This window comes from Ornithodoros turicata, chromosome 1 (genome assembly GCF_037126465.1).
Source record: "Ornithodoros turicata isolate Travis chromosome 1, ASM3712646v1, whole genome shotgun sequence".
Classification (NCBI taxonomy): domain Eukaryota; kingdom Metazoa; phylum Arthropoda; class Arachnida; order Ixodida; family Argasidae; genus Ornithodoros; species Ornithodoros turicata.
The window spans coordinates 72239058-72265963 of record NC_088201.1 but is presented as its reverse complement, the minus strand read 5'-3'; the positions used below and the strand labels follow the sequence as shown (position 1 = coordinate 72265963).

General features: G+C 47.2%; 5 long non-coding RNA genes across 5 annotated transcripts; 1 reads left to right on the top strand and 4 right to left on the bottom strand.

Moving 5' to 3' along the window:
- The first annotated feature begins 912 nt into the window (after nucleotides 1-912).
- On the top strand, nucleotides 913-24915 carry LOC135400617 (uncharacterized). The gene is made up of 3 exons (XR_010424629.1): nucleotides 913-956; nucleotides 23719-24540; nucleotides 24638-24915. It is a non-coding gene; the product is annotated as an uncharacterized LOC135400617 (long non-coding RNA).
- Nucleotides 13048-13879, bottom strand: LOC135400613 (uncharacterized). The gene is made up of 5 exons (XR_010424628.1): nucleotides 13849-13879; nucleotides 13558-13758; nucleotides 13357-13477; nucleotides 13219-13277; nucleotides 13048-13141 (listed from the first exon to the last, which is right to left on the bottom strand). It is a non-coding gene; the product is annotated as an uncharacterized LOC135400613 (long non-coding RNA).
- Nucleotides 16494-17146, bottom strand: LOC135400608 (uncharacterized). Its single transcript, XR_010424627.1, has 3 exons — nucleotides 17080-17146; nucleotides 16756-17004; nucleotides 16494-16668 (listed from the first exon to the last, which is right to left on the bottom strand). It is a non-coding gene; the product is annotated as an uncharacterized LOC135400608 (long non-coding RNA).
- On the bottom strand, nucleotides 18492-19018 carry LOC135400604 (uncharacterized). Its single transcript, XR_010424626.1, has 3 exons — nucleotides 18872-19018; nucleotides 18738-18800; nucleotides 18492-18650 (listed from the first exon to the last, which is right to left on the bottom strand). It is a non-coding gene; the product is annotated as an uncharacterized LOC135400604 (long non-coding RNA).
- Nucleotides 19277-20704, bottom strand: LOC135400599 (uncharacterized). Its single transcript, XR_010424625.1, has 4 exons — nucleotides 20658-20704; nucleotides 20390-20467; nucleotides 19604-19757; nucleotides 19277-19544 (listed from the first exon to the last, which is right to left on the bottom strand). It is a non-coding gene; the product is annotated as an uncharacterized LOC135400599 (long non-coding RNA).
- Nucleotides 24916-26906: the final 1991 nt, after the last annotated feature.

The following is a 26906-nucleotide window of genomic DNA, read 5'->3' as shown; positions in this document are numbered from 1 at the left end:
CCAAGCTCGCAAGTGAGAAAATGAGTACGGTGGCTGAAAAGCCGCCTGTTGAATGCACTATTAGGCAATGTTTATGGACGCCCCTGTAGTGTCTGAAAGAGTGGCCCCTATCGTGGTGCAAAAGTCCACAAGCCAGCGAATGATTATCCTCTTTTATTCGTTTTTACTTTCTTCTGTATGAAAGAGTGGCCGCTGTCGAGGGGTAAAGCCCTGGAAGCCAGTGAAAGAAGGGCAACTGTCGTGGCATACAGCCCACAAACAGCCAACGAATGTGTTTTTTATTCTTTTAGTTCACTTAAATTTAGTTTATCGAGGGGCAATAGCAGAACATAATTGCCAAGTATGAATCTGTGAGTGAATGGTGTATGCTAGAAAATGCGGCTTTGCCCTCCTTGCGACGGTTGCAAAAAGGAACATTGCATACAAAGAGTGTATGACATTTTTCACTAATGCTCGTCTTTGAGTTTTTACTTACAGGAAAGAAAACAAAGACCTGTGGCCCAACGTCACCCCCCCCCCCCATTAATGATGAGTGTAGGCATATGAGCTCTAATGCTCTAAAGCCTGAAAAACACCTGAAATGGCGGTAAGTGTTTTTCAATTTCATTGCGACGGAGGGTATAGGGCGGGGACAAGGATGTTTTAATACTATGCCCATAAAGATACAGATGTAGAGACAGAGACATCAGAGGAAGATATCGAATTTGATGCTGACGTAATTATGTCTCGGGCTCCGAGCTCATTAATCGCCAGTTCACATTATTTATGGTTCATTTTCGCCATCTGTTGCTCATTGACATGTTGACCTCGCAGGGGCCCATTGCCATGCGCCAGATGCGGTGGATGTCCAAAACGTTCGCTTCAAGAATGCTGTGAAAGAGCGTGCACACCTAAAGCCACACGTTCCTGCTCCGGAGATATATAACGACCAGATCCGCAGCATGGCGGGCGGGGATGTGAGTAACGTTTTAAATGTTGTATTTGTACTAAAACTTTTTGTGGTCGCACTTCCTATTAAAGGGACGGTCTCGTACAGCCGGGGCGATTCCGAAACTTTGCCAAAACCAGCTTCACGAGTACTGTACACATTCAACCCTTCAAAGTTTCATTCGGAATAACGAAGGCGTTTTCGAGGAATTTGTCGAAACGTGCCGTATTAGCAGACGACGAAATCTGCGCTTCTCTCATGCATACGTCACGTATGACGGCCTGCGGGTACGTCGTCGTTGTCATGGTAATTGTAACTTGCAGAAGCACCTTGAGTTAAGTCATAGCCTCCTATATTTGAAAATGCCTGTTCAACGGCGCCGAGATCAAAGAGCACCGCCCGTCCAATCCGTTTCCGGCGCCCACCGCAAGGGGCGCTGCCTCCCTAGGATACTGCCCTGCGATTGTCATGCTTTTCTATGAGCGCTATGTTGCATCGCGAAACTAATTTTATGTGGCATATTTTCGACATTTTAATACTGCAACGCGAACTAGGGCTTACGATAATTAGTTGATAATAGAAAAAAAATAAGCGCTAGGTTATTTTCGAGGGTGTTTAGTGATGAAAGGCGCAAACGTCGGAGCCGCAAAAAATATCCATTTTCCGGCAGTAAGATGTTTCACGTCGAATTGTAGCTGACGTTATGAAGCAGGGGAGATTATGTGAACATGTTGTATTGTGACTAGGGAGTGAAAAGGGCTGATGACGACGGATTTTAGTATGGATGTCCCGAGATCTGAGCGAGCTTCACGAATGCACAGATCACCATAGTGCAGCGGTGTAGATTATATACGCACAGAATGTGCGACGCAAAAATGACAGTAAAAATACAAGCAAACAAAATACAGACAAATTATTTATTCGGTTATATATATTCGGGTTATACTCCGCCCCGCCTGTTATCGCATTTCTTCATAGTTTTAGTGCCTTCGGTGACAGGGGCTTGGAGGCGAAAAAGTTTGCCATGTCATTCTTGTCAGTTACTCCGAGAGCAAAATTTGTGAACAGTGTGCGGAAAAACTTGTTAAGCAACGCTTCCAGAAGCTGCCGGTTATGTCAAGGAACAGAGCATTTTAATACTTCCCGCTCATTTAATATTTCAGTAGCATGCTCCACAGCTGCTTTAAGGGGATGCTTCAGGTTCCTCCTCTTTGCTAGCATCACTTGAATGTAGATTTTCAAGCAATGTATTTGTTTTCCAATGTATTACCTTCCTCGTAATGCTTTCTATGCCGGAAGCATTTTCAATAAAAATGAGTAAATAATCTCATGGTGGTGGAAAGCAAAAAGTACAAGAATAAAACCGTTTGCATATATATATAACCGTATATATAACCGTATACCGTTTGCAATGCTGCCAATGCATGCTCACGTATGTGTGCTTTATGTGTGCCTCGTGGCCGGGAACGCGTAGCCGCGAAAGCTTGGCGACGAACAGGTGCGCTATCGTTCGTATCGCACATCCTCTGGCAGAGAAGCGCATTTGCATGTTGAAGCCGTTTTCATGAAGTTAAGTCTTGTGAAAAGAAGTACTTGCTTTAGGAGATTTAAAATGATTTAGCCAAATAGTCCCAGGGGATGAGCAACCGCGGTATTTTGATCACCCGGTTCTCCTTTTTCTTTTTTTCTTTTGTCCGGCGCACAATAACTGCACCTTGACGTAGCGGAAGATGCTGGTACAAGAGGGCACGACAGCAAGCAGCCTGCTTCTTTGTAACGATCAGCTTTATTATATTTCTTGAAAGAAAGAAATGAAGAAATCAAAGCGCGGAATTAACACCATTTCGTAATTCCTGGAGTAGTTCGTTACAATAATGTGTACACATGTACGCGTGCAACAGCAGCTGTCAAACCTGTAGGCCACGTATTTGCGCATACAGTTCAAAGCAAGACGCTACTGCAATTTTACATAATGTGATGAAAAATACACATATGACACCAAGAGCGCCGGCAGCGTTGGGTTCTCCACTTTTCAATGAGGTTTTTGCGCAGCTCAGAATCAATATCCCGAGCAGTCGAATTTCTTAAAAAATACCTGATTTAATATTAATAGATTTCCCAATCATCCATCCCAGTAGTGGCAGTCGTCAACGCATATTACTACTAATTGCGCGAGCGCTCCATAGCATTTGCATTGAGGAGAACCCTAGGATGCGAGCGCCCCAAGCGGCCCGGTGGAGAGGAGGATAGGGGAGGAGGTTGAACGGGCGCTTCGAGGCGAAAGAGCAGGCATACTCAAATATAAGAGGCTATGGTTAAAGGAGTACAAAGGGCCATCCAAAAAAATTTCAGATTAAGACGTCGGATGAAAGTGTGTGTGTCATTTTACCGAATAGCGCGAAAGGTTTTGATGTGTGCTATTTGTTTCCCATTAAAAAACTCACATAAACATACCTGCGCGCGTTCACCCTTAACTCGCTACGTCGGGCGAAACGAGGATGAGGAGGTGATGATGACGCGATAGGGGGGGCTCGTTCTGATTCGCTGGTCAATGGGGGTCAGCGCCCTGTCCCTTTGCCGGCGTAAACCAGTTTTGACTAGTGATGGGCAATCCAGTTCACTTTGGTGAACTCGTTCGTACAGTTCAGTTTGGTTCACTGAACCGTTCAAAAGATTCGTTCTTTCATCTTTCCGTGACGTCATAACATCATGTGACCGATCTCAACGGCGAACCGGCATCTACTTATGTGCAGGGTTGTAGGTTGTAGACAGTAACTGAGTAAGAGTTCTGTTTTGTGGGCGAGTGTGTTCCATTATGTTCCATGACATTACCGCGTTAAATCTGACAGTCACCTGCCGGCCATATTGGTCATATGTTGCGATAAGCGAATGCATGTTTATGGGACTGTCTTTCGCTGTCATGAAGAAAATAAACAATTCATTCTGCCGCACTGTAATTCTCTCGTAGTTCACATTTTCTTCAGTCCACTTTCTGCTTGCTTCCGCCTCTCGGCTGGGCTTTCTTTGGTCACGCAAATTCACTTTCATAGTTACTTTTTGGTCCCCTTCATAGTAGGTCCATTCTTTTCACCTGCACCCCGGCCCTGAACTAGTTCAAGCAGCGCAACCCTCTCACAATGTTTTCGCCATGGACCTCTCATGTATTTAAGAACTGGTGATGGACCTGCGCAGCACTTTTCTTTCGAAAAGAATGAACTTAGTCTACGGGAAACAGCGAGACTCACTGCGACCTGTTAGTAAGAATCGAAAGCCACCCACGATCGAGCTTACTTCCCGCTCGAGGTAGTGTTTCCGCCGTTCCCGGCGCTCGAATGAATCAACACTCAACTATTCCGGTGCGGGCGCCATCTGTCGGCATTCCTCTGAAGCTTGAATATGACAGGCCACGAGCTCGATTGGCCACACTGAGAGCTTACCGGTTTGTGATTGGCCAAGCCCCACGATCTGGGATGAATCGGAGAGCACTGAAGGCGAGTCGCAAAGCCGGGGATCGAAGAACGATAGAGAACTCAACTGAATCGAAGGTATAGGAGAACGAGGAGAGAACCGTTCACTCGCGAGCTGAATCGAAGAGCAACGGAATCGTTTGCTCTCAAACGGCGCACTGGTTCTTCGGTTCTCCGAGACTCGCTGCGTTCTCGGCGTTCTCCGCGACTCGCTGCGTTGTGGCATTGTTCTTGCTGGTCTCCTTTGGAATCTTAGCGTTGGTTCACTACGGCGCGTCTGCGTCCTCCGCGACTCGCTGCGTTGTTCTTGCTGGTCTCCTTTGGAATCTTAGCGTTGGTTCACTACGGCGCGTCGATATCGAGCTTTGTGGCGGACGTCGTATGGGTGGAAGTACAGTCACCAGGTGGAAGTATTCAGAATCAAAAATGTGTTTTCTGATTTTTTGTTAATGATCGGCTCGCTATACGTATCGCTGGTAGTGATCTGCACTCGATAAATCCAAGTTATTTGTCAGGTATACCGGAAAAGGGCCTTTCTGGCTAGTATGTGAGATGGCGGACATGTTTTTCATGTACGTATTTAGTAATGATCAGTACTTAGAAATCTTAAACCAGTCGCCTAGTGCCTGCCTACTTCGAATTTGGCGCCTCAGTGGCTACGGTAAAGGCTCCGCATAAAAAAATAGTAATGATAAGGGTCACATGACCCACTGGCGTCAATGATTCGCGAACGAATCTTTCGAACGAGTCCCTAATGTTCACTGATTTGAACGAACACATCAGATATTCGGGCCACGCGCGCTGAGCTTCGCCTGGCTAACTACTGCGCATGCGTTCAACACTGCTTTACAGCGGCGAACATAGATGGCGACACGCACACCATCGACTGGAGGAGAGTGGAGAAACGAGAAATTGTGAAGCGAACGCAGCGAAACCTGACAAAACGGGGACGTCTAAGTGACCTGGTGAACGAGTACGATCGACAATAGCACGGTCCTTTGATACTCTCTCTGGTCAGGAAACTCCGGCGAAAAGTTACCTTAGGGCGCGCCGCTGCCGCACGGCGGCGCGCCGATAGATCGAAGGTGATCTTTCCGGCTGTCCGGGCTTGTTTACTACCGCGTTGCCGGTGCGTTTTGAGCTCGCGTCTGTGAGTTTAATAGGGTGCTCGCACACATAGTGCAGTACATATTGGTTGCTGTTAAATAATATGTGAAATGCCAACAGCAAAGTCTCGCGTGCGCTGCCAGGAAGCGTTTTGCGGCGGAACGTTTATCGAATCTCGGCACCTCTCGGAGGTAAGTCATCCCGTGTTTCCCTCTAGCAGGGTGGGAGTGAGCTGTACGTAACGGTAACTTTATTTTGATTACTACTTGCAGCTCCACCGTAGCCCACTGCTGGGTTCACAGGCATTGACCGACACGTCCAAGAGGTGATGCGTCGCGATGAGCACACATGCCACTGGGCTTTGTCGTGAAGATAAAAAAGAAAATGGTGAGTGGCGTAGCTGCACGCTCCCACACATTTTTGCAAGGGCTAGTCATGCGGCCTTCTCCACTGACATTTGCAATACTTTGACACTTCAGTTGCACTTCAGGCCACTTTGCAACCGAAGCGTATACTAACTAACCAGCACCATTTTATTTGTGTTGTTTTTCATCGGGACTTTTCTGACGCAGGCGCTCGGCCTTTGTTTCAGCATTGTGGGTTGGCCCTGAAAAGGGCCTTTGTGATGCCACGATGATCGTGGGCTGGATGCAGTGCAGGATCGTGAGGTCAGTCATTTTCTTCCTCCACTGGCAGGAGCAGACCTTCGGGTTACTTCGCTGAACTTCTTGTTCTTTTCTCTTGTAAAGAAGTGCAGTCGACACCGGATAAAAAAATGTAGGACTTCCGCAGTCTTCTGAACATAGTGATCGGTGCATCCAACTCTTGCATTGGGTAGGTCTTCGTCGATGAGCGTTGCCTCAATTATTTCAGCATAGACAGAACTTCTCACGCTAGCGTCTGTGCATTCTCTGACGTGGGACTCTGCCAACTTGAGCAGCTTCATCAAACGTGGCGATGGTCTTCTCAGGCCACCGTGCGTCTTTATCGAGATAAGGTCCGCAGTGTTTAGGTCTGGCAGATCATTTTGTGGTCCTTCCAGGGTGGCATAGCATGAAATGCAGTCTCCTCCACGGAGCTTGTAGACGATGTAGCCACCGAGGTATTCCAAAATGGCATCTCGAGTGACTTTTTGGGCAGCTGACTGGAATTCTTGTCCTTCAGTGGAAGCCGGGTTGAGCAGGATGCAGTCAAGTTGTTCTACCAGGTTATTCAGCTGCAAAAGTAGCACATATTTAATTAACTCAGTTAGTGGTGCGGCAGGGGACCTCTTACGTGGTCAACTGGGACTGGCTTTCGTCCAAAGAGAGTGTGCAGAGTGAGGAGCAGTTGTGGGCCTTGTGACTGTACATTTGTCCGTTCTGGCGGTTTTACCAAGTTGTTGACGGACAACATACGGTATATGTACAGAAACTGCACAGCTGTGGGGCGGCCACCATCACCAGCGACGTGCCTCACGATTCCAAAGAATTTCTGCAATATATGAGGGAACTTGTGATGGTTGTGGTCAAAGACAATTTGTCATGGCAGCTTTATGATCGTGAAGGTATTTACCTCCAATGGATCTTGGCCTAGCTTTCCTGTGAGTACGTATTTATACCCGGCTGACCTTAGCTGTTGCACCAGTTCCACAGTGCTGCGAAGGGTTATCCTGAGGGCAGCACAAGTCTGTCTGCTCAGGAAGCACAGCTGCTGCTGTTGGGTCAGGGTCTTCCTGTGAGCACACCACTCCTCAAGCCATGCGATGCTTTCCTTTATAACCTGAAGTATTTATATTATTAATTTTCAATGTCAGTGGTGCAAGCTGCAACGTGAACATGTTTGTGTTTATGTTCGACACTTACATTCAGCTGTCCTGGGCCAGCTTGTGCAACATCTTGGGGCCGCTGGATGTTCAGACAGTCAAAGAGTGTGTTCATTCTTCGGGTGAAGGCTACGGTTGCTTCACAGTCCTTCAGCTTGTTGCATTCTTGTTGCCTACTGTAGAACTCCATTGCTGTTGCCACAGACTCACTGAAGAGCTGCATAATGATGAACATAAAGCACACAGGAAATGAAAACACCAGCTATGCTACGTGATTATATCATGTATATCACACAGTGGGAAATGTTCAAAGCTTACCTGCACCGCAAGCTTTACGTTCATCTTCTGAAACGCATTTGGAAAGACGTGCGCTTTGGTCAGTTTTGCAACAGCTCGCAATCCAGACTGCTGTTCCTCATATTCGAGGAGAGCCTGGTAGTGACTGTGGTAGACTTCTTTCCCGTCCGGAAGCTACAAAATTTAACCAAAGTTTGTTTCAGCATGCTACATATGTCAGAATAATATGGGAACTTACAATAAATTTTCCAACTTTCAGGAGGTTATTGCGGATGCACTTGAAAATGTGGGGGACGTCCACGATGCAAAAGATTTGGACGTCAGGAAAGACCGGGTGCTCAAATGACGTCGTGACAGGGTTGCCATCACCGGATATGCCTGGAAATATAACAGATCTACTACAGCCTCGCCATTTTGTGTACAGGGTACCACGAACAGCCTTTAAAGGCGAGGAATATTCACTGTATAAAAATTGTATAAAGCTACAGTATTTACTATTTCAGGCTGTATTACTGCTGTATTACAACTGCTAAGAAAATAATTTTACAGCAGGTAACTTGAAATTACCCTAAAGCAAAGGCTAGCACGTAAGCTTGTTCAAAAGCCACACAACTGCTGAGGAAAAATACATATGAAGTAGTTCATTTAAAGTATCAATTTGAAATTGATCTGAAGCAAAAATTAGCACATAAGGTTGTTGATAAGCCACACAACTGCTGAAAAAAAAATTAATTTGGAGTACCGATAAAACAGAGGGTGCGACAAACTGGTCCCTGATGGCAACAAGGAACCTGGAGACAAAGGTAGAATGTGTTTCTGTCGTCTCCGGGTTCCTTGTTGCCAAATTATTTTAAAGTATGAATTTGAAAGTAATCTAAAGCAAAAATTAGTACGTAAGCCTGTTCATACCCAAAGCTTTTAGGGCAGCCTGGTTTGTTGTTGAATTGTCACACGTGATGCTCTGGACAACAGCTGATGCATTTGCCAGGTGGATAATGCACTGGAGAATCAGCTTCGCAAGGACAGTGCCAGGTGTAGCTCCCGCAGTGCAAAAGGTTCCAATTGTTTGTGACCACCCGCCCAAGAATGGCCGAAAAAGGAACACCAGGACGTGGTCCCCATCTTTCACTTCGTCCTGAGGCCGCATCTGGTCTCCATGGTCCACCTTTCCAAGGATGGTCATGTCGGACTGTCGCAGGTGTAGGCCCTTCCGGACGCTCATCTCGTCAAACATCAGGACACCTGAAGGCCATCATAGTACACATTATTATTTGCGCAACCTCGTGACAAGGATATGAGAACATCCATGATCATTTACAAGAAACATCCCAAAAAGTATCCACTACACCCTTTCAACTCGACAAGTACTGTGGAGTGATTGACAGAACATGCACAGTTTTCGTGACGCACTGTGGGTGTCATTCAATGTCCAAACTGCGTCTTTTAGTTGTGGAGGACATTGTAGGATACTTTTTGGGCAACCTTAAAATGTAAGCTCTTGCCTTGACGCTCTCTCTCTGGCAGATCCTTCAGCTTGTCTTTTAAAAGCATGAAGACGTCGGTGTTGAACCCGAAGTTTGCGTCTAGGTTGCTGATGTAGATCCGAAGTGTGCGTGGATCCGGCAGGGGTAGGTAGGCATTCTCCATTAGAAATGTATATGCCGCATTGGACTCGATCTTAAGGAGGAGAGAGTCATATATCCACTCCAGGCTGTATCTGAAAAAGATGGGCATTTTATACATCGCACTAGTCACACACGTACATGAGTGGTATTGCTTTGATTTTGGCTGTTGTAAGACATTCTGTAATTACAACATACCTCATTCCTTTGGAAGATTTTGTGGTAGCCTTCCTCAGGCACTGGTCAAGGATCAGCTTCTGACGTTCTGGTAGCATCTCCAGCTTTGACTGCTTCTCACGAGGGACGTGTAAGCTTCGGCATTCAGCCACCTTCGCGGCGAGTTTGCGTTGCAGTTTGCGCTGTGTGTTAACAACTTGCCAAAGTTTCCGTTTTGTCTTGTCCAGTTCAGCCCTCAAGCAAACAGCATCTTCTGTCTGGCAGGACTTCTCATGAGTCTGCAGTTGCCCTTCAACGTCGTACTGGATGTCCAAAATAGGGTTGACATTCTCTTTTGATTGTTGCCTAGGTAGTTTTGGCGGCGGTGGCTCAGACGTCGAATCTTCGGTGTTTCTTTCAGTCAGACACCTCACTTGCTTGCGTTTCGTCGCAGTTCTGCCGCTTTCGTGCACGGAGGTCGGCATACGGGTCTTCCGTACACGACTTGGAGGCTTAGGTGTTGTGAGGTAAGACGGTTCGGCAACACACGGTCGTGCGACACCAACTCCTTGTTCACGATAAAGTCATCCGTCCTCAGAATGTCCGTGGGGTCGAAGTGGAGAGAGCACACCCTTGTGTTCGGCGAGTCAAAACTAAACCTGTCAGTTTCGACACGAGGGATGGCACGCTTCCAACGTTCTCTTTCGACTGGATCCGACGGCAGTCGAAAAAGTGACGCTTTAATTGGGCACGATCGCTTCCCAACGTCACAAGCGGTCACACAGCATATGAAGGGCATGCCGATGCGTCGCAGTAAGCACACAGTGAAACCACGAAGTGATACAAGTCGGATGCAACCAGATTGAACTCGACTTGCCGAATGTAAACATGCGACAACATATGGAAGTGTCGTCTGCTCAACGAAAACCATGACCTTCGATCTGCGCCCACGCCACCTCGCGGCTCGCGTGGTCCCTAAGGCAGTCTGCTCCATTGTTTCGGAGCGGAGTTTCCTGACCAGAGAGAGTATCAAAGGACCGTGACAATAGTGAATGAGTTCATTCAGTTAGTGCCCGGGATTCGTTCATTCCGAACTGTTCATTCGCGAACGACACATCACTAGTTTTGACAGTTCCTTTGGAGAATCGGGGATGGAAGGAGCGGCCGCAGCAATGGACGACTTCGAGGTCCCGCCAGAGTACCGGCATCTAATGCCTCTTTCCCCTTGGGAAATTCGCACACTGCGGCGGTGTGCGGCACAAAAAACACGGCCGTACGGCGATACCCCTGTGATGCCGGCACAGGTTTAGTTTGCCGGCGACAGCGACCGCGCGGCCGCCGCTACGAAGCGAAAACGCCGAGAGAGCGCGGCCGAGTGGTAAGTCGACGTGACATACGTGCATTTTATACTGGCTTATATGTAATTTCTCATCTCCGTCACAGGTGCACATGCGGTTCGTGCCGCTCAATGGACACGGGACGCGAAGACGTCTGCTGTCGGGACGTGCCGGCAGCAATGCAAAAAATGCCCGTGGGGTGCGTCGCAACAGCCGCAGAATTTCAGGCGTCGTGCCTCACAGAAATTTTGGTGCAATTAGCACTGCAGATGCTTGAAAACCAGGGAGTTTTCAGGAACACCCCACTGCATGAGTAAGTTCTCAATGTAAAGTAGGTTGCTCATCTTGTCATTATGGTACGATACTTATGTTGTGCTGCTGTCAGCATCGCTTTCGCTTGTTTGGATGCATAAAGTCAGATCAAATTTCCCTCAAAACATAACGCCACGAATTATATGAAGGTTCATAGATATTTTGCTGGTAGTTTGAGTGCAAGAGACTATTGACTTTTATTTTTTATTGTTGCTCCTAAAGCCTACTTTTGCTTTGTTACACTATCAACAAACAAAATGTACCGTCATAAGGTATGTTTAACATCAAGCACATTAGAATAAATTCAACTCCAGGTGATAGTGCAGGTGATGCCTTGCTGGAAGACTGCAATGTCAGGGATGTTATGCTAGAGAAAAGTGGAAAACAAAATTAGCAGTTTCCAATATTTGCCTGAGAGAAGAAATGCCATTGAGTTACCTTTGAGTAAAGTTTGCTTTTTGCTCCTCATCGGTGGCTGTATGCCTTTCTCCAGGCAATGAAATGCTGTTCCTTAGTTGCAGTGACGCCTGATGAAACCTGGTATTGATAATCATAAGTCTAGGGACATACAGTTGCACAGCGAAGGGGAAGCGTAACAAGCAACGTGGTTGAAAAGTGCCTACCCCAAAATAATTTGGCACAAATTTGGTACTGATGCCTTGCTGGAATTCTGGGGCTCTTACGCTCGAGGAAAGTGGAAAACAAAATTAGCAGTTTCCAATATTTGCCTGAGAGAGGAAATGTCATTGAGTTACCTTTGAGTAAAGTTTGCTTTTTGCTCCTCATCGGTGGCTGTATGCCTTTCTCCAGGCAATGAACTGCTGTTCCTTAGTTGCAGTGACACCTGATGAAATCTGGTATTGATAATCATAAGTCTAGGGACATACAGTTGCACTGCGAAGGGGAAGCGTAACAAGCAACGTGGTTGAAAAGTGCCTACCCCAAAATAATTTGGCACAAATTTGGTACTGATGCCTTGCTGGAATTCTGGGGCTCTCCCGCTCGAGGAAAGTGGAAAACAAAATTAGCAGTTTCCAATATTTGCCTGAGAGAAGAAATGCCATTGAGTTACCTTTGAGTAAAGTTTGCTTTTTGCTCCTCATCAGTGGCTGTATGCCTTTCTCCAGGCAATGAAATGCTGTTCCTTAGTTGCAGTGACACCTGATGAAATTTGGTATTGATAATCATAAGTCTAGGGACATACAGTTGCACTGCGAAGGGGAAGCGTAACAAGCAACGTGGTTGAAAAGTGCCTACCCCAAAATAATTTGGCACAAATTTGGTACTGATGCCTTGCTGGAATTCTGGGGCTCTTACGCTCGAGGAAAGTGGAAAACAAAATTAGCAGTTTCCAATATTTGCCTGAGAGAGGAAATGCCATTGAGTTACCTTTGAGTAAAGTTTGCTTTTTGCTCCTCATCGGTGGCTGTATGCCTTTCTCCAGGCAATGAAATGCTGTTCCTTAGTTGCAGTGACACCTGATGAAATCTGGTATTGATAATCATAAGTCTAGGGACATACAGTTGCACTGCGAAGGGGAAGCGTAACAAGCAACGTGGTTGAAAAGTGCCTACCGCAAAATAATTTGGCACAAATTTGGTACTGATGCCTTGCTGGAATTCTGGGGCTCTCACGCTCGAGGAAAGTGGAAAACAAAATTAGCAGTTTCCAATATTTGCCTGAGAGAAGAAATGCCATTGAGTTACCTTTGAGTAAAGTTTGCTTTTTGCTCCTCATCGGTGGCTGTATGCCTTTCTCCAGGCAATGAAATGCTGTTCCTTAGTTGCAGTGACACCTGATGAAATCTGGTATTGATAATCATAAGTCTAGGGACATACAGTTGCACTGCGAAGGGGAAGCGTAACAAGCAACGTGGTTGAAAAGTGCCTACCCCAAAATAATTTGGCACAAATTTGGTACTGATGCCTTGCTGGAATTCTGGGGCTCTTACGCCCGAGGAAAGTGGAAAACAAAATTAGCAGTTTCCAATATTTGCCTGAGGGAGGAAATGCCATTGAGTTACCTTTGAGTAAAGTTTGCTCTTTGCTCCTCATCGGTGGCTGTATTTATTCTTTGAGTTGTCACTATGCAGTCTTTTTCTTGAGTTTGTTCTTGAAGAGTGAGTGTGTCAGCATGAAGTACAATTTCCCTCTTCACTGAGTATCCGACTACCGAAGCAATCACTCACCTTACATGTCTTATCTCAAATTGTGCTGCTTCTTGTGTGATCGTCAAACACTTTCCTTGCTATAAAGGAAACAAATTTGTTGTTCACCTAATGATATGGTTTTTTCTCCATTACAGGAGATACCGCCATGTTGCCTACAAACAATGTGCATCGTGGCTTTGTGGGCGTCTCGAAGAGGGAGATAGGCGTGTGCTGCCATCCTGCGTAGTGTGGGCCATCCGGGACAAGTTTCCGTCTACGTTTTATACAGGGTTCAAACCTGCACAATAGTAGTAGGATGTATATATAAATATATACTCTAACCTATTCAGTACAATGTTGCTTGTTTTTGTCTCATACCTGGAGTTTTGCAGCACAGGCAGCATGCACAAGGCCGTAAGCGGTGTTGCCTGGCCTCTATCAGTGCCTGCTTATCCATGGGGGGCTGGCTGCTTGTCAGGCTGGGGAGCTCCTCAGGAGGGTTTGCAGCCCATGCTGCATCAAACGTAGGCCACCTATCGCACAGCTCTACCACTTTCTTGAGAAGCTTGTGCACATAGTCTGAAAGCAACAAGAATGCAAGAGTTAAGCTGGATATCATGCCACTGACTTAACTAATAGTGATGTCTGACTTATGTATGGTTTACATACTGAAGGTAGGCTCCTCCTTGATGGGCAGTGCGACATACTCTCCAGAGTACACCTTGGACCGTTTCAGAAGATAGCGTAGTTCCCCGTTCTCCGTGAAAGCATGCGCCCTGGCAGAGTTCTCATTGAAATGCAGGATTGCGAGATATGTCCTACACATTAACAACCAAGCTCTCCTTCATGTCTATAATACGTCTTGGCAACAAGGATCTTTACCACATACATGGAAGGAGGCCTTGGTTGTTCCCATCCTGAAACCAGGCAAGCCCCCAAATGCCCTATCCTCCTTTCGCCCGGTGAGCCTGACAAGCTGTGTGGGGAAACTGATGGAGAAAATGGTTTTGCATCGCCTCGACTGGTGGCTCGAAAAACGACGTGCGTTCCCTCACGAAATGGCTGGATTTCGTCGCCACCGAAGCTCCATGGATCCAGTTCTCGACCTAGTCTCTACAGTTCAACATGCTCGAGCCCATCGACGGATCGTCCGATCGGTCTTCCTCGACATCAAGCGCGCCTATGATACCGTCTCGCACATTTGTGTGCTGCATGCCTTGCGCTCGTTTGGAGTATCCGGTCGGCTCTTCATCTGGCTCCAAGACTTCCTTACGGACCGAACTGTCGCTGTCCGTACGTCCCAAGGCCAAAGCCCTCAGCATCCTGTTCCCCAAGGAGTCCCCCAAGGAAGCATTCTCAGCCCGACACTCTTTAACGTGGTGATGGCCGGCCTACAATCAGTAATTCCTCGCAAAGTGTCGTTCTCCGTGTATGCAGATGACGTCGCCCTTTGGACAGTAGGAAAATCACGCCCGGCTCTCCAGCGCCGCCTGCAGCTCGCTTTAAACAATATCCATACGTACCTGACGCACCTCGGGATGGACCTTTCACCCGAAAAGTGTGTCGAGCTCCCTTTCACGCGTAAAGCTATGGCCAATTTCCCACTTTGGCTTGGTTTAAAGAAGCTAGAACCAGTACGCTTTCACCGCTTCCTTGGCGTGGTAATCGACTCGGACTTGCGCTGGGCTCGGCACATTAAACACCTTGAAACTAAAGTGCAGCGATGGCTCCCCGCAATTCAACATCTTTCTAGCCCAGGATGGGGCTGTGATCAGCGTTCCCTGCTCGCGGTTCACGCGGCATTGGTGAGGGCAACTGTGCTTTACAGCCTTCCTATTCTGCACAGGATATCAACAACTTCATTAAATACGCTTCGGTCCCTGTTTGCTCGAAGCCTTCGTCGATGCCTCGGAGTTCCAAGAATGGCTGAAACACGACAAGTACTGGCTGAAGCTGGTGAGCTCCCGATTGAAGTTCTCCGTGAACGGGAAACGGCTCGGCACTACCTCCGTTTGCGTGCTCACATTCCCCGCCACCCGCTACTCAGGAAAATTCGATACCGCCCTGAAAGCGACTTCTATCGAGTAGCGCAGAGGACACGCCAGACTCTCACTGGCTTCATAACTAAGGACACCATACCGCCGGAAGCCCCCTGGTCTCTACCGGTACCGCCCACTTTTCTACGCCTCCCAAACCTTCTGCAAAGCAGAGATCAGGTCCCCCCTCAAGTCCTCCGAGCCCATTTTCATGCTCTGGTAGACGAGAAGTTTTCTACGTTTACGGCAGCATATACTGATGGCGCATCCCGAAACAACAAGTCCGCCTCAGCCTTCGTCATTCCATCCGAAGGCGTCGTGCACGGAAGACGCCTTTCACATCCAACCTCCTCCACAGCTGCGGAACTCTATGCCATCCTTTTCTTTCTACAACACATCGCTGATTTTCCACCCCGGGAATGGGCAGTCTTTACAGACTCCAAATCTGCACTTCAAGCAATTGAAACTTCCGGCATACGAGGCCCATCCGCACCCCTAGTCACAGACGTGTTAATGGCTTACCACACTATCTACGCCGCAGGCCACAGGCTAGTTCTCCAGTGGGTTCCAGCCCATTGTGGTGTCGTGGGGAACGAGCAGGCCGACAGCGCCGCAGAAGCAGCACTCTCGTCTCGGAACCGGACCCGTACTGTTCTGCTCAGAGGAGACCGCCGTTCAATTCTGCGACGTCTAGTGACACCCCTGGCTTCCCGCCAACGGACAACCGACATTCTTCCCCCCTCTATGTTGAACAGAGTTGATCCCACGCTCGCTTTCCGCATGCCACGAAACACATCTCGTCAGGATGCTGCATTAATCCACCGCATGCGCCTCGATGTGGCCTTTACAGCTCAGTGGCGTTACCGCTTGAGACAAATCGATTCTCCCACCTGCTGCCACTGTGGTGCTCTTGAGGATCTGGAGCACATTCTTCTTCATTGCCCTCACTACGAACCTTCCCGAACCACACTCTCCGAGTCTCTTCGTCAGCTGGACTCTCGCCCTTTCTCCCTACCGAAATTGCTTGGTCCCTGGCCCAATCCAGCCCAGCAACGCTCTGCGCTCAAAGGTCTTCTGACATTTCTGGACACCATCGGACTTCGATCGTTATTGTAAAGGGGCACGTTATTTTATTCCCCCCTTTCCACCAAGCACTGGGGTAGAGTATCGCCTGTTGCGATGACACTCCCCACTCTCCAAGGCCGAAAATAAAGTTGTTGTTGTTGTTGTTTTAACAACCAATTAACAACCAATAAACATTCTCTGATGATGCCTACATACCTGCACTTCATGGTTTTGGGGCCATACCCAACAGACTTTGGAGCAAACCTGATGAGGAGGCTGTGGAATGCCTCCAAGCTTGAAGTCTGCACATCAGGAGAAAGGCTCGGGATGTCCTTGAGGAGGTACTTTGACAATGTTATACTGGCTAGCTTTTTCTGCGGCTGTGATCCTTCAAAAGAGCATACACTATATTATGGCTACTGCAGAAAGGAATAAATAGTGCCAATGTGCAGTAATTTGATAGCAAAATACTCACCAGGAATGAGCCATGGTCGCTTCGTGTCGTCGAGGAGAGGGTGCAAACAGCGCGTATAAGAACCCTCGTGACCCTCATGGACATTGCAAGCATGGTTGTTGAGGCTCTTCCACATTGAGAGAGCTTGCTCTGTGTCCCCTTCACAGTGAGTGACACAGAAGTAAAGGTGGTTGACAACAGGCTTTGTCCACAGCTCAAGTGCTTCACACCCCTTTGTCTTGCTCGCACTCATGAGCTTCTTGCGGATGCCTATATTTCAAAATTAACAGAAAATAAACTGATCTCTCAGCACCATTTCAGTACACCAGTACCCTAAGCACCTACCTTTGGAGACATGCCAAACATCAAACTGATGCTTCACAGTTGGATATGATGTGCGCATGTATTTTCTCACACTGGCATGCCTATCTGTTGTTAGGGTGTCTACCGCAACATTGAAGTATTTCAGCTCTTCCAGCCCACGTTTCAATGCTTCCAGCTCCATGTGGTAGCTTGACGCCACTTCATTTGACTGTTGATTTTTTTTGTCATTAGCTACTGGTCACACCAAATACAGTCAAACTCCTTTAGAGCGAACGCCTTTTTAACGAAAGTACTAGTAGAACGAATTTTTTTTCGCGGTCCCGCCAAAGCCCCATAGGACTAATGTATTTTTCAAACATTTAGTACGAATTTCTTTACAACGAAAATACCTTAATAACGAACAAAAATGCGGCCCCTTCAACGTAATTTCCAACACATACAACGAAGCTCCTCAGGGGAGTTCGGCGGGTTTTACGAGGATTATACGTACATACCAAGTTTTTCTCCCGGTGCGGACCCCCTCCTTTATGATCTACGTTTCCAAGTTTTGTCGTGAGAAAGGGGTGACATCATCAGATAATCCGTCACAAAGCCTCCCGGGCAATTACCGGTCACCTTGGAGTGCGAAGCCCGATCGACCTCCTTTCTGACCTGAGTTCACAGCGTCCAGCTCCTTTATGATCTACGTTTCCAAGCTTTGTCCGGGGAAAGGGGTGACATCATCAGATGACCCGTCACAAAGCCTCCCTGGGCAATTCCTGGTCGCCTTGGAGTTCAAAGCCCGATCGACCTCCTTTCTGACTTGAGTTCACAGCGTCCAGTGCACACCAGGACACCAGCGTTCACGAAGAGTCCGTTGTGGCGGCCAGTTGTGCTATGGCAGACACGTCAGCGAAGGGCGGCGATGCTACCTCCGCAAGAGCATCCTCGAAGGGTAAGCAGTTTACAGTCGAGGAGAACATCGCGGTGCTGAGAGCCGTTGATAGCGTGCAGAAGAAATTGGATGTTGCCAAAGAATATGGGATTAGTGCTTCTACACTTTCGACTTTTTTGAAGGACCGAGAGAAGATACAGAAGCAGCACGAGAACAACGAAGGATCCTCAGCGCGAAAAAGGATACGTGCGGCTAACTTCGAAGAAGTGGACAAGTGCGTTTACCGATGGCTGTTAGAGGTGAGATCCCAGGACATACCCATATCGGACCCCATGTTGTGCGCGAAAGCAAGGGAGTTTGCAGCCATGTATGGTGTCGAAGAGAAATTCAAAGGAACGCAGGGGTGGCTCCGAGCCTTTCGTGCACGGAAGCGAAGCGGAAATGTAAACAAACAAGATGGCTGACCTTTACTACGAAATTTTTTCGCGGTCCCCTGAGCTTCGTTCTAAAGGAGTTTGACTGTACTCCAGACAGATATTTACAAAGCACACACCTGGACCTGGACAGTGTGGATGACTTTGTTCAACTCCCAGTTGTAGAAGTTGTAGGAAAGGTATTTTGCATTATGTCCAGGTGAATCACACCGTCCGTCAGCAGCTAAGTTGATTCTCCTGCCCTGCATCTCAACCAGGAGTGTGGCTTGGTGTTGTATCCATACCTGCAGCAGGTAGAAAGCACATTAGTAATAGGGCTACTTTTCATGATCTACTAAATCCGTGAAAGAACAAATATTAACAGCGCATACCTCTGTTATTGCGGGAAGAAGATAGCCTCGCTGGTAGCAGAAAAATGTGTTGTCACAGATGGCCTAAAGGGTAAAAATAACCGCTAAACTTTGTCTAGATACATCTAGTTCCTAGGGGCAGAGTATGGACATACCTTGACATTTATCAGTTGAAGCATACGCAGTGTTGGTATTGGGCTGGCTCCGCTGAATAGAATGGCAGCTGACAAAAGCACATTCCCAGCAGGCTTATTGGCTATGTACGGCTGGCTTTCCCAACAGAAAATGTGGCCATCTGGACAGTAGCATTTCACTCGAAGCAGGGATCCGACACAGCTGAATGACGAAGTGCATGAACTCAAACATGTGGTACATACACGAAAGAGTTCCTTCAGTTTGCTTTCAAACACAATGTATTTTGGCTCCTCCTGTGGATCCACAGACCGGTATTGATGGCGGTCACTGCAACGAGTTTGCATGTAACATATATAAATATACCCAGAGAAAAACCCAAGATATGGAAGTACAACTGTAATTACCTGAGAACACTGTCATTACTCGGTACATATGTAGTGTCTGCTGGGTTTTCGGTGTCACCGATACTGCTCTCTGTCACGTCCATAACTGGTGTGGAACAACGCTTTGGTTCCCATTGCACTGCGGTGTCTTGTTGGTTAGCTTGATGGGGCTCCTCACTTGTCCGGTTACACGATGTTTGCATTGACTGCCAAGGAAGCCCACTGTCCTGTAGCTGAGTTTGACAAAGCTCTTCACTTGTCTGAGTACATGATGTCTGCAGCGCCGCAACATTACGATTTGCTTGTGTGCCTAGAGGTACAAAATCCTATGAGCCACATGTTACACTTATGTCGTTATGTTGCTCATACCAGTTGTTCTAGTCTTCGTAAGTACTGTTTGGGTCCATCTTGACTCCTTCGGTGGAGAATACTGTGTGCCTTTCTCTTCGGTTGAACATGTGCTTTTGAGCTGCTTGCATCCACAGTTCATGCACTCCAGGGTGTTTGGAGGGGTCGTGTCGAGCTGCATTGAAGAAACAAAATGCCAGAGACTCTGCTAATGTACATTGCTCGGAACTTCCAATCAATCTTCCATTACCATGATCTCACTCCGATAAGGCCCGACTGGCGGTGAACATCACAGACTGTACCGGGTCTGACACCGTTCTTTCGAAGGCTGGGTGTTGACATGGTGTTGCTTGTTGTCAAGACATGTGGAGGCAGACTCAACAGACAGATTCAGCACAGGCGTCCCGAAGATTGCCCCAGATTTTATTTTCTGCTCAGGTCATTTCCACCCACAATGACAACAAGCTACAGCATGTCAACATCCTGCCACTCCTCGAAAGAACATGGGTCAGATTCGGTACTGAATGCAGTGTTCTCCGCCAGATTTGTGCTGGTGCTAGTATTGGAGCTAGGTCATGGTAATAGGAGATTGGTTGGAAGGTTTGAGCCCTGTACATTATGGTATGGCATCTCCATGGTAAACCAGATTATTCCTTCCCGGATCAGGATAGGAGTAATTGCAGTTGAACCCGATTTCTCTTTGGAAACCATGTATCACGTAGAGTCACATGTTATTTGCAGTACTTTGTGACAATTTGTATGCATGTCATATATAAGTAATATTACAATGTAAGAGTCGACACTCACATCGGGAGACAGAAATCCAGGGGAAGCACGCACTGTTTCAGATGCGTGGCTGCTTTCTTCGTTACCATGTTGGGAAGCCTGTAAATAATATTGCGAGGCGCAGTGCAGCATCAATAAATGTTACTGTAAAAGGCATGTGTACCTGCACATACACACAACATGCACTCTTAGATCAGATAACGTCTTGCAGAATACCGTTCAGTTACCGAACAGTGTATATGTTATAACTGAGCACGCTGGAGCACCGTAAACTTGATAAGTTGCTTACATTGGGAGACAGAAGTGCAGGGGAAGCACACACTGTTTCAGATGCGTAGCTGCTTTCTTCGTTACCAGGTTGGGAAGCCTGTAAACAACATTGTGAGGCAGTGCAACATCAATAAATGTTACCGTAAAATCATGTCTCCTACAAAACCCAATGCCACCATATACTCACAAGAACCATGGAGCCAGTCCATGCAGTTTTACCATCACTAGCTTGGCTGTCACATCCTTCTGGGATACACAGGCTGGCCTGAATTGGAGAAAGTGACTGACACAAAGAAGGCTCAAACCCGCAAGACAGAAAACATACGTATGTGCATATACGTATGTGGTATGGGTGTCTATATTACACGACGCGTTGTAATACGTACCTTGTTTTTCTGTTGCACTGCATGCTGATCGCCCGTCGGCAGGTTCAACGACAGCGTCGCGCCAGGCGTCAGTCTACCTCGGAATCTCCCAACTCCGGAAGCGTCCGCGAGTGCCATGTTCAATACGTAATCCGATCGGAAGTGCAAATAACAGACGGAGATCTCGAAGTTCTGTGGGACGGCATCACGTCCTATCAACCTCAGCCATGTGGTTCGTGCGGGCTCGTTCTTTGGAACCTTGTGATAGCGAATACCCGGTCCCTTTCGTCCACCAGAGCGGGATTCTTTGGTGTTTACACAGCCACGAACGCCGCACACACGCATTACGCAGGATTGCAGCGGATTGCGTCAGGCAAGGCACCGATTACCATACACAGTTTCAGCCGCGTTGCGCTTACTTAAAACTAGCTGAAATGAGAGGACCAGTGACGGTTGTGTTAGGGTTTATATAGCAGTGTGCGCGGTGATCCGTCTACTGTAAGATCTCTTTTGAAGGACGTTTCTGTGAGGCGATAGAAGCAATAAATTCGCGTTAAAAATATACGGAAACAAAATACAGTCATCTCTTCTAAATACCTTCGACAATAAAGAAACAGCTGTTTGCTGCGGCCGGTATTACAGCAACTGTTGCACTGTTCTGCAGTCTTGTGATTCCGTAGCGTTAGTGATAGCGATAAATGAATCATGTGTTTCGTAGAACAAGGCACCGTGAATTTTAGGAAATCATGACCGAGCCAGAGTAATGCTTTTTCAGAGCCCCGAACAGCTGAGTAGCAGACAGCATTTCTCTGTACCAATCAGCGAGCGCCCCCCCTACAACGTCAGCGGGAGGTCCCCAGCAGATCATTTGCTGGTTCTGCTCCCCACCACCGTTGCGCACGGTCGCTTTTTGCGGCGTACTTTAAACTCAATTTCTGCGATAATTATGACTCTATGGTGTGAATTACATCTCATGGTGCATCTTACTGGTCTACTTAACAGTTTTATAGGAAAAAAAACGGGTGTTAAAAATGACTTCTGTGGTACAAGAGGGCACGACAGCAAGCAGCCTGCTTCTTTGTAACGATCAGCTTTATTATCTTTCTTGAAAGAAAGAAATAAAGAAATCAAAGCGCGGAGTTAACACCATTTCGTAATTCCTGGAGTAGTTCGTTACAATAATGTGTACACATGTACGCGTGCAACAGCAGCTGTCAAACCTGTAGGCCACGTATTTGCGCATACAGTTCAAAGCAAGACGCTACTGCAATTTTACATAATGTGATGAAAAATACGCATATGACACCAAGAGCGCCGGCAGCGTTGGGTTCTCCACTTTTCAATGAGGTTTTTGCGCAACTCAGAATCAATATCCCGAGCAGTCGAATTTCTTAAAAAATACCTGATTTAATATTAATAGATTTCCCAATCATCCATCCCAGTAGTGGCAGTCGTCAACGCATATTACTACTAATTGCGCGAGGGCTCCATAGCATTTGCATTGAGGAGAACCCTAGGATGCGAGCGCCCCAAGCGGCCCGGTGGAGAGGAGGATAGGGGAGGAGGTTGAACGGGCGCTTCGAGGCGAAAGAGCAGGCATACTCAAATATAAGAGGCTATGGTTAAGTCATCCCCTTTGCTCTCGAAATGAGGACACTCAGGCATATACCTCCGCGTGCGGAGAATGTAGCCCGAGCATTGACTGTGGGGTCCCCCATAATGTGGCGCATAATCGGATACCTGGAAGCTAAGTCACGTGCTTTCTTTCGGGGAGTATTTAATGCGGTTTTTAAATAAACACGCACTCCTTCTCCATGTACGTCGTCAGCGACACTTCATTTCGAAGCATGATCAGTGTGCAACGGGGAGTGTAATGGAAGCGCGCGTAATATATTTTTGGTCGGAGCTGTAATGCGACCGCGTGCGCCGATGGCCAGCGACTTCAGATTTGTACAGATAAAATGGTTAAAAAGCAAGCGAGCTGGTGGCTAAGATCCATGACGAAAACCCGAGACTGGGAAAAGACGAAAAACAGACGACACAACAAAAAGTCTCAAAACACTTTTGAGTCTTTTTGTTGTGTCGTCTGTTTTCCGTCTTTTCCCAGTCTCGGGTTTTCGTCATGGATTTCAGATTTGTGATTGTGGGTGGGGTTGTCCTGCGACTTTTAACTTGTCTCTGAGGATTAACATAGTTGTTCTAAACCACCATGCTTGCCACTTCTTAGAATGTGCATTTTTCACCTGAGAACTGAAAGAAAATATACGAGAGTTGACGCGGTGCCTAGTAACTTCTGAAAGTCGTCTGCTCACGACGATGCACTAGCGCGCACAAGAGCAGACGATTCCTGTATCCTATCACGGACTTTCCCGCAGGGCGACGTGGCCGTTCTTACTGTTGCCAACACAGATCGCGGTATGCTCTGCAATCTTTATCAATTGAATTCGGTTATTTAATAACTGCGGCGTGTTTTGTCGGGTAAATTCGCAGTATTCCATTTTCAACAAAAGGCAATCGGATGGTACACTTTATGAGAGGGGCAGGGGGTACGAGACCGTCCCTTTAAGGCCTTGTTCACACAGCGACGCGTGTCTACAGCTTGCCCAGGGGCAAGATCTTCAGCTTGTGTGTAGCAAACGTTACCGCATTGTTTCTTTGTTATCGCGCTTGTAACCCGTTTGCATATCCTAACCGCCACTTAAATATTTTATGCAGGTGGAGGACGAAGTTCTTGCCCATAGTCCGACATTCGGGAGCCTGAGAAGTGTCATATACCGGGAGAAACGCCGACAGCAACCGAATCTGCCGCAGGTGGCAGCTGATTTGCAGCTAACTGCCCCATACACTCAAACGTTGAACGGACAGGACTTCCTTTTGTTTGACCGAACGATGAGTGCAGGTCGTATCTTGTGTTTCGCCACGCAAGAAGGTTTCACGGTGTTCTGCGAGGCCGACGAAGTTTTCGTTGACGGCACGTTCTTTTCGTGCCCTTCAATATTATTTCAAGTGCTCACAGTTAGCTCTGTCAAAAACGGATGTAGTGTTAATACCGCCTATTTCCTCCTGCCCGGCAAGTCACGGGAAGTGTATGTCGCCACCTTCACGCGTTTCCTTGAGTGTCTTAGCGACCACGAGCTCCGACACAGAATGACAGTCGTGAGGACGGACTTCGAAGTGGCGCTGATTCAGGCACTCTTGTATACGTTTCCTCGAGCAACCCACAGGGGCTGCCATTTTCCATTTTGGCCAAGCCATATGGAGAAAGGTCCACGTACTTGGACTAAGCACTGCGTACAGCGACGACCCGTCAGTGAAGGCTTTCGTCAGGAAGTCTGTTAGCTTGGCATTTGTTCCGGTGTCATTTGTTCGTGTCGCCTGGAACGAACTGAAGGCCACAGCCCCATTGGTGCCAGGGATTCCGGCCTTCATCTTATATCTCGAAGACGTATGGATGATGGTCTCCTTCGATATAAATCAGTGGAACCATTACAACAACCGCAGTGCTCGAACCAACAACCTAAAGGAGGCCTGGCACCGGTGAGCTATGAATGGGAATGAAATTTGCCTTGCTCTAGCGCAGTTATTCACATCACGTGGTTTGTGCAAAAAACTGAATCACACTTTCTTTTTACAGGAAGATTAACCACATGCTGGGAAAGGCCCACCCAAATATCTACGCGTTCATCCACATGATCAAAAAAGACGAAGCAACAGGCAGGGTAACCCTACTTCAGCTGTCCAGTGGTGGCAGAGCACGGAAGAGGATGAAAAAGTGGGACATGAAAGATGAAGAAATATGGAAGCTGGAGGAACGTCTGAGCCGCGGTGAGATCAACCTTGAACAGTTCCAGGACAAAGCTCAACATTTTTGGGCATATAGGCATTATAAACATATAAAACACACATAAACACATAAAGAAGGCATTATTATATTATGAACAAAAGTGTTCAGGTGAAAAATAAAACTGTTATTCACCATCCAAACCCTTTTTGTCTTGTTCTCCTTTTTCTGGGTCATATTCTTGGACGGGGTAGACGCGACGGGCGAAATGGGGGCGGCCGTACCGTGCCGGGGGAATCGATACCGGAGAGTAGAATTCGGGGGAATCGTGCACCACCCGACAATTGCTCACCAGACGTTTACTCACCAATCTTCCAACGTCCTGCTGCATTTTACGTATATCTGGCAAATGTGATGTAAACATGGTAGCCGCGTTCTTTTATAAAAGGAAGTACTACAGCGTAGTGAGCAAAATGGCGCATTACCTTCTGTATTCGTAGCTCACCATAGCATTCATACCAATGAAATGAATCGCATATCCTGAGGCTCCGATTTAACGCTCACTGTACGTGGGTGTCGTTGGATGTAGTTCCCAACTCAACCTGGATACTAATATTTTCCTATATAGTATTTTCGTGCTTTTGGTCAGATCGAAAGAAGTGACAGGGCGCTGACAAGCTGTCAGATAAAGTCAGATAAAGGTTTTTCAGTTGTCTTCTCATACTTCAATTGTAGATTAGCCGTATCATCAGCAGAAGCGGAGTTGTAAGGGCAATGAAACAATTGAATAAGTGTATGTACAGCTTTTATTATCCATAAAACATCGACACAGGAAAGTCTGACTAACACATGAAAACTACTAGCATCCAGCGAACGATCGCTAGTGAGCTAGGGCAGCTTTAGGGGTTTAGTGAGTCATGGGGAAATTCCACCCAATGTTCTTCCACAATCTGGTCAACTTCTTCCGGGGCCATAAATACAGTAGACGTACAGATCTACCTCTCCTACGCGTTCGTGTTTTTTGCTGTACTTCATCTGTTCCGCTGATGAACATCTCCCCACCAACTTGTTTGGGAAATAAAGAATTGAATTGAATTGAATTGAACATCTCTTTTTTTTCTTTCGTTTTCTTTTCTTTTTTTTCTGAGGCACACAAAGACTGCCTGACAATTTGCCTGAATGCAGAGTAACGACCGGAGTAACGCGTTACTTTTCTACTCGTTACTCGATCACATTTGGAGTCGAGTAATTGGTAACGTTAAAAATTACTTTTTGGGTAGAAGTAACGGTAACGGTAATGAATTACTTTTGTCGAGTAACGGACACAAGTCTGCTTGCGGGGCCATTTTTTTCTGGTCCATTTTCTCCTACACCCGTCCACCGTGTCCACCATATGCGAAATCATTATTCGGCATGAAACGAACGTAATCTTTAAATTTCCTTATCAACTTATCTTATCTTCCTACAATTTACTTAGACGTTTCGTGTCGTCCGTCGCTTTCCATGCTGGAGTAGCGATCACATTATTTTATGCCCTCCCTATGCCAGTCTAACGTGTGTAGCTTCGCGATTATTGAAATGTGTTCGGTTTGGAAGAAACATATATTCGATTAGGAATTTGAACTTTGAATTTCATGTTTGATTCGGAATTCGAATAGAGTATACGACTACTCGCTTCGGTTGACCTTTCCTTTTGACTATTCTCTAGAGAACTGGCCTAGGATTTTCCCTCTCCCTCGCGCGCCCCGCCCACCCGGAGCGCGCCAATGGGAGGACGCGTGGGCGGAGTCGACTTTCATTGCCATCTGGGGGCAGAGGTTCGAACGTAGACGAAGACGTGCTTTTCGCGATGTTATGTCCACTGGGTCGTTTGGGGTCGTTCCATTCACCATGGCCCTGAGTTGGCCCGTGTTCCAGAGATGGCGCTGCTCGATCTGTGAACCTAGGGACGCGCGTTCCTTGGGACCACGAAAATGGTCGGCGATAAGTACTGTGTCTGAGCGATGCTCGCGTTTGTCTGTTTGTTTTTGCTTTTAATGAACGTTTTATGATGGCTTGTTTTTGCTTTTAGTAAACGCTTCATGATCGGCGTCTCCGAGCGATGCCCGCGTTTGTTTGTTTG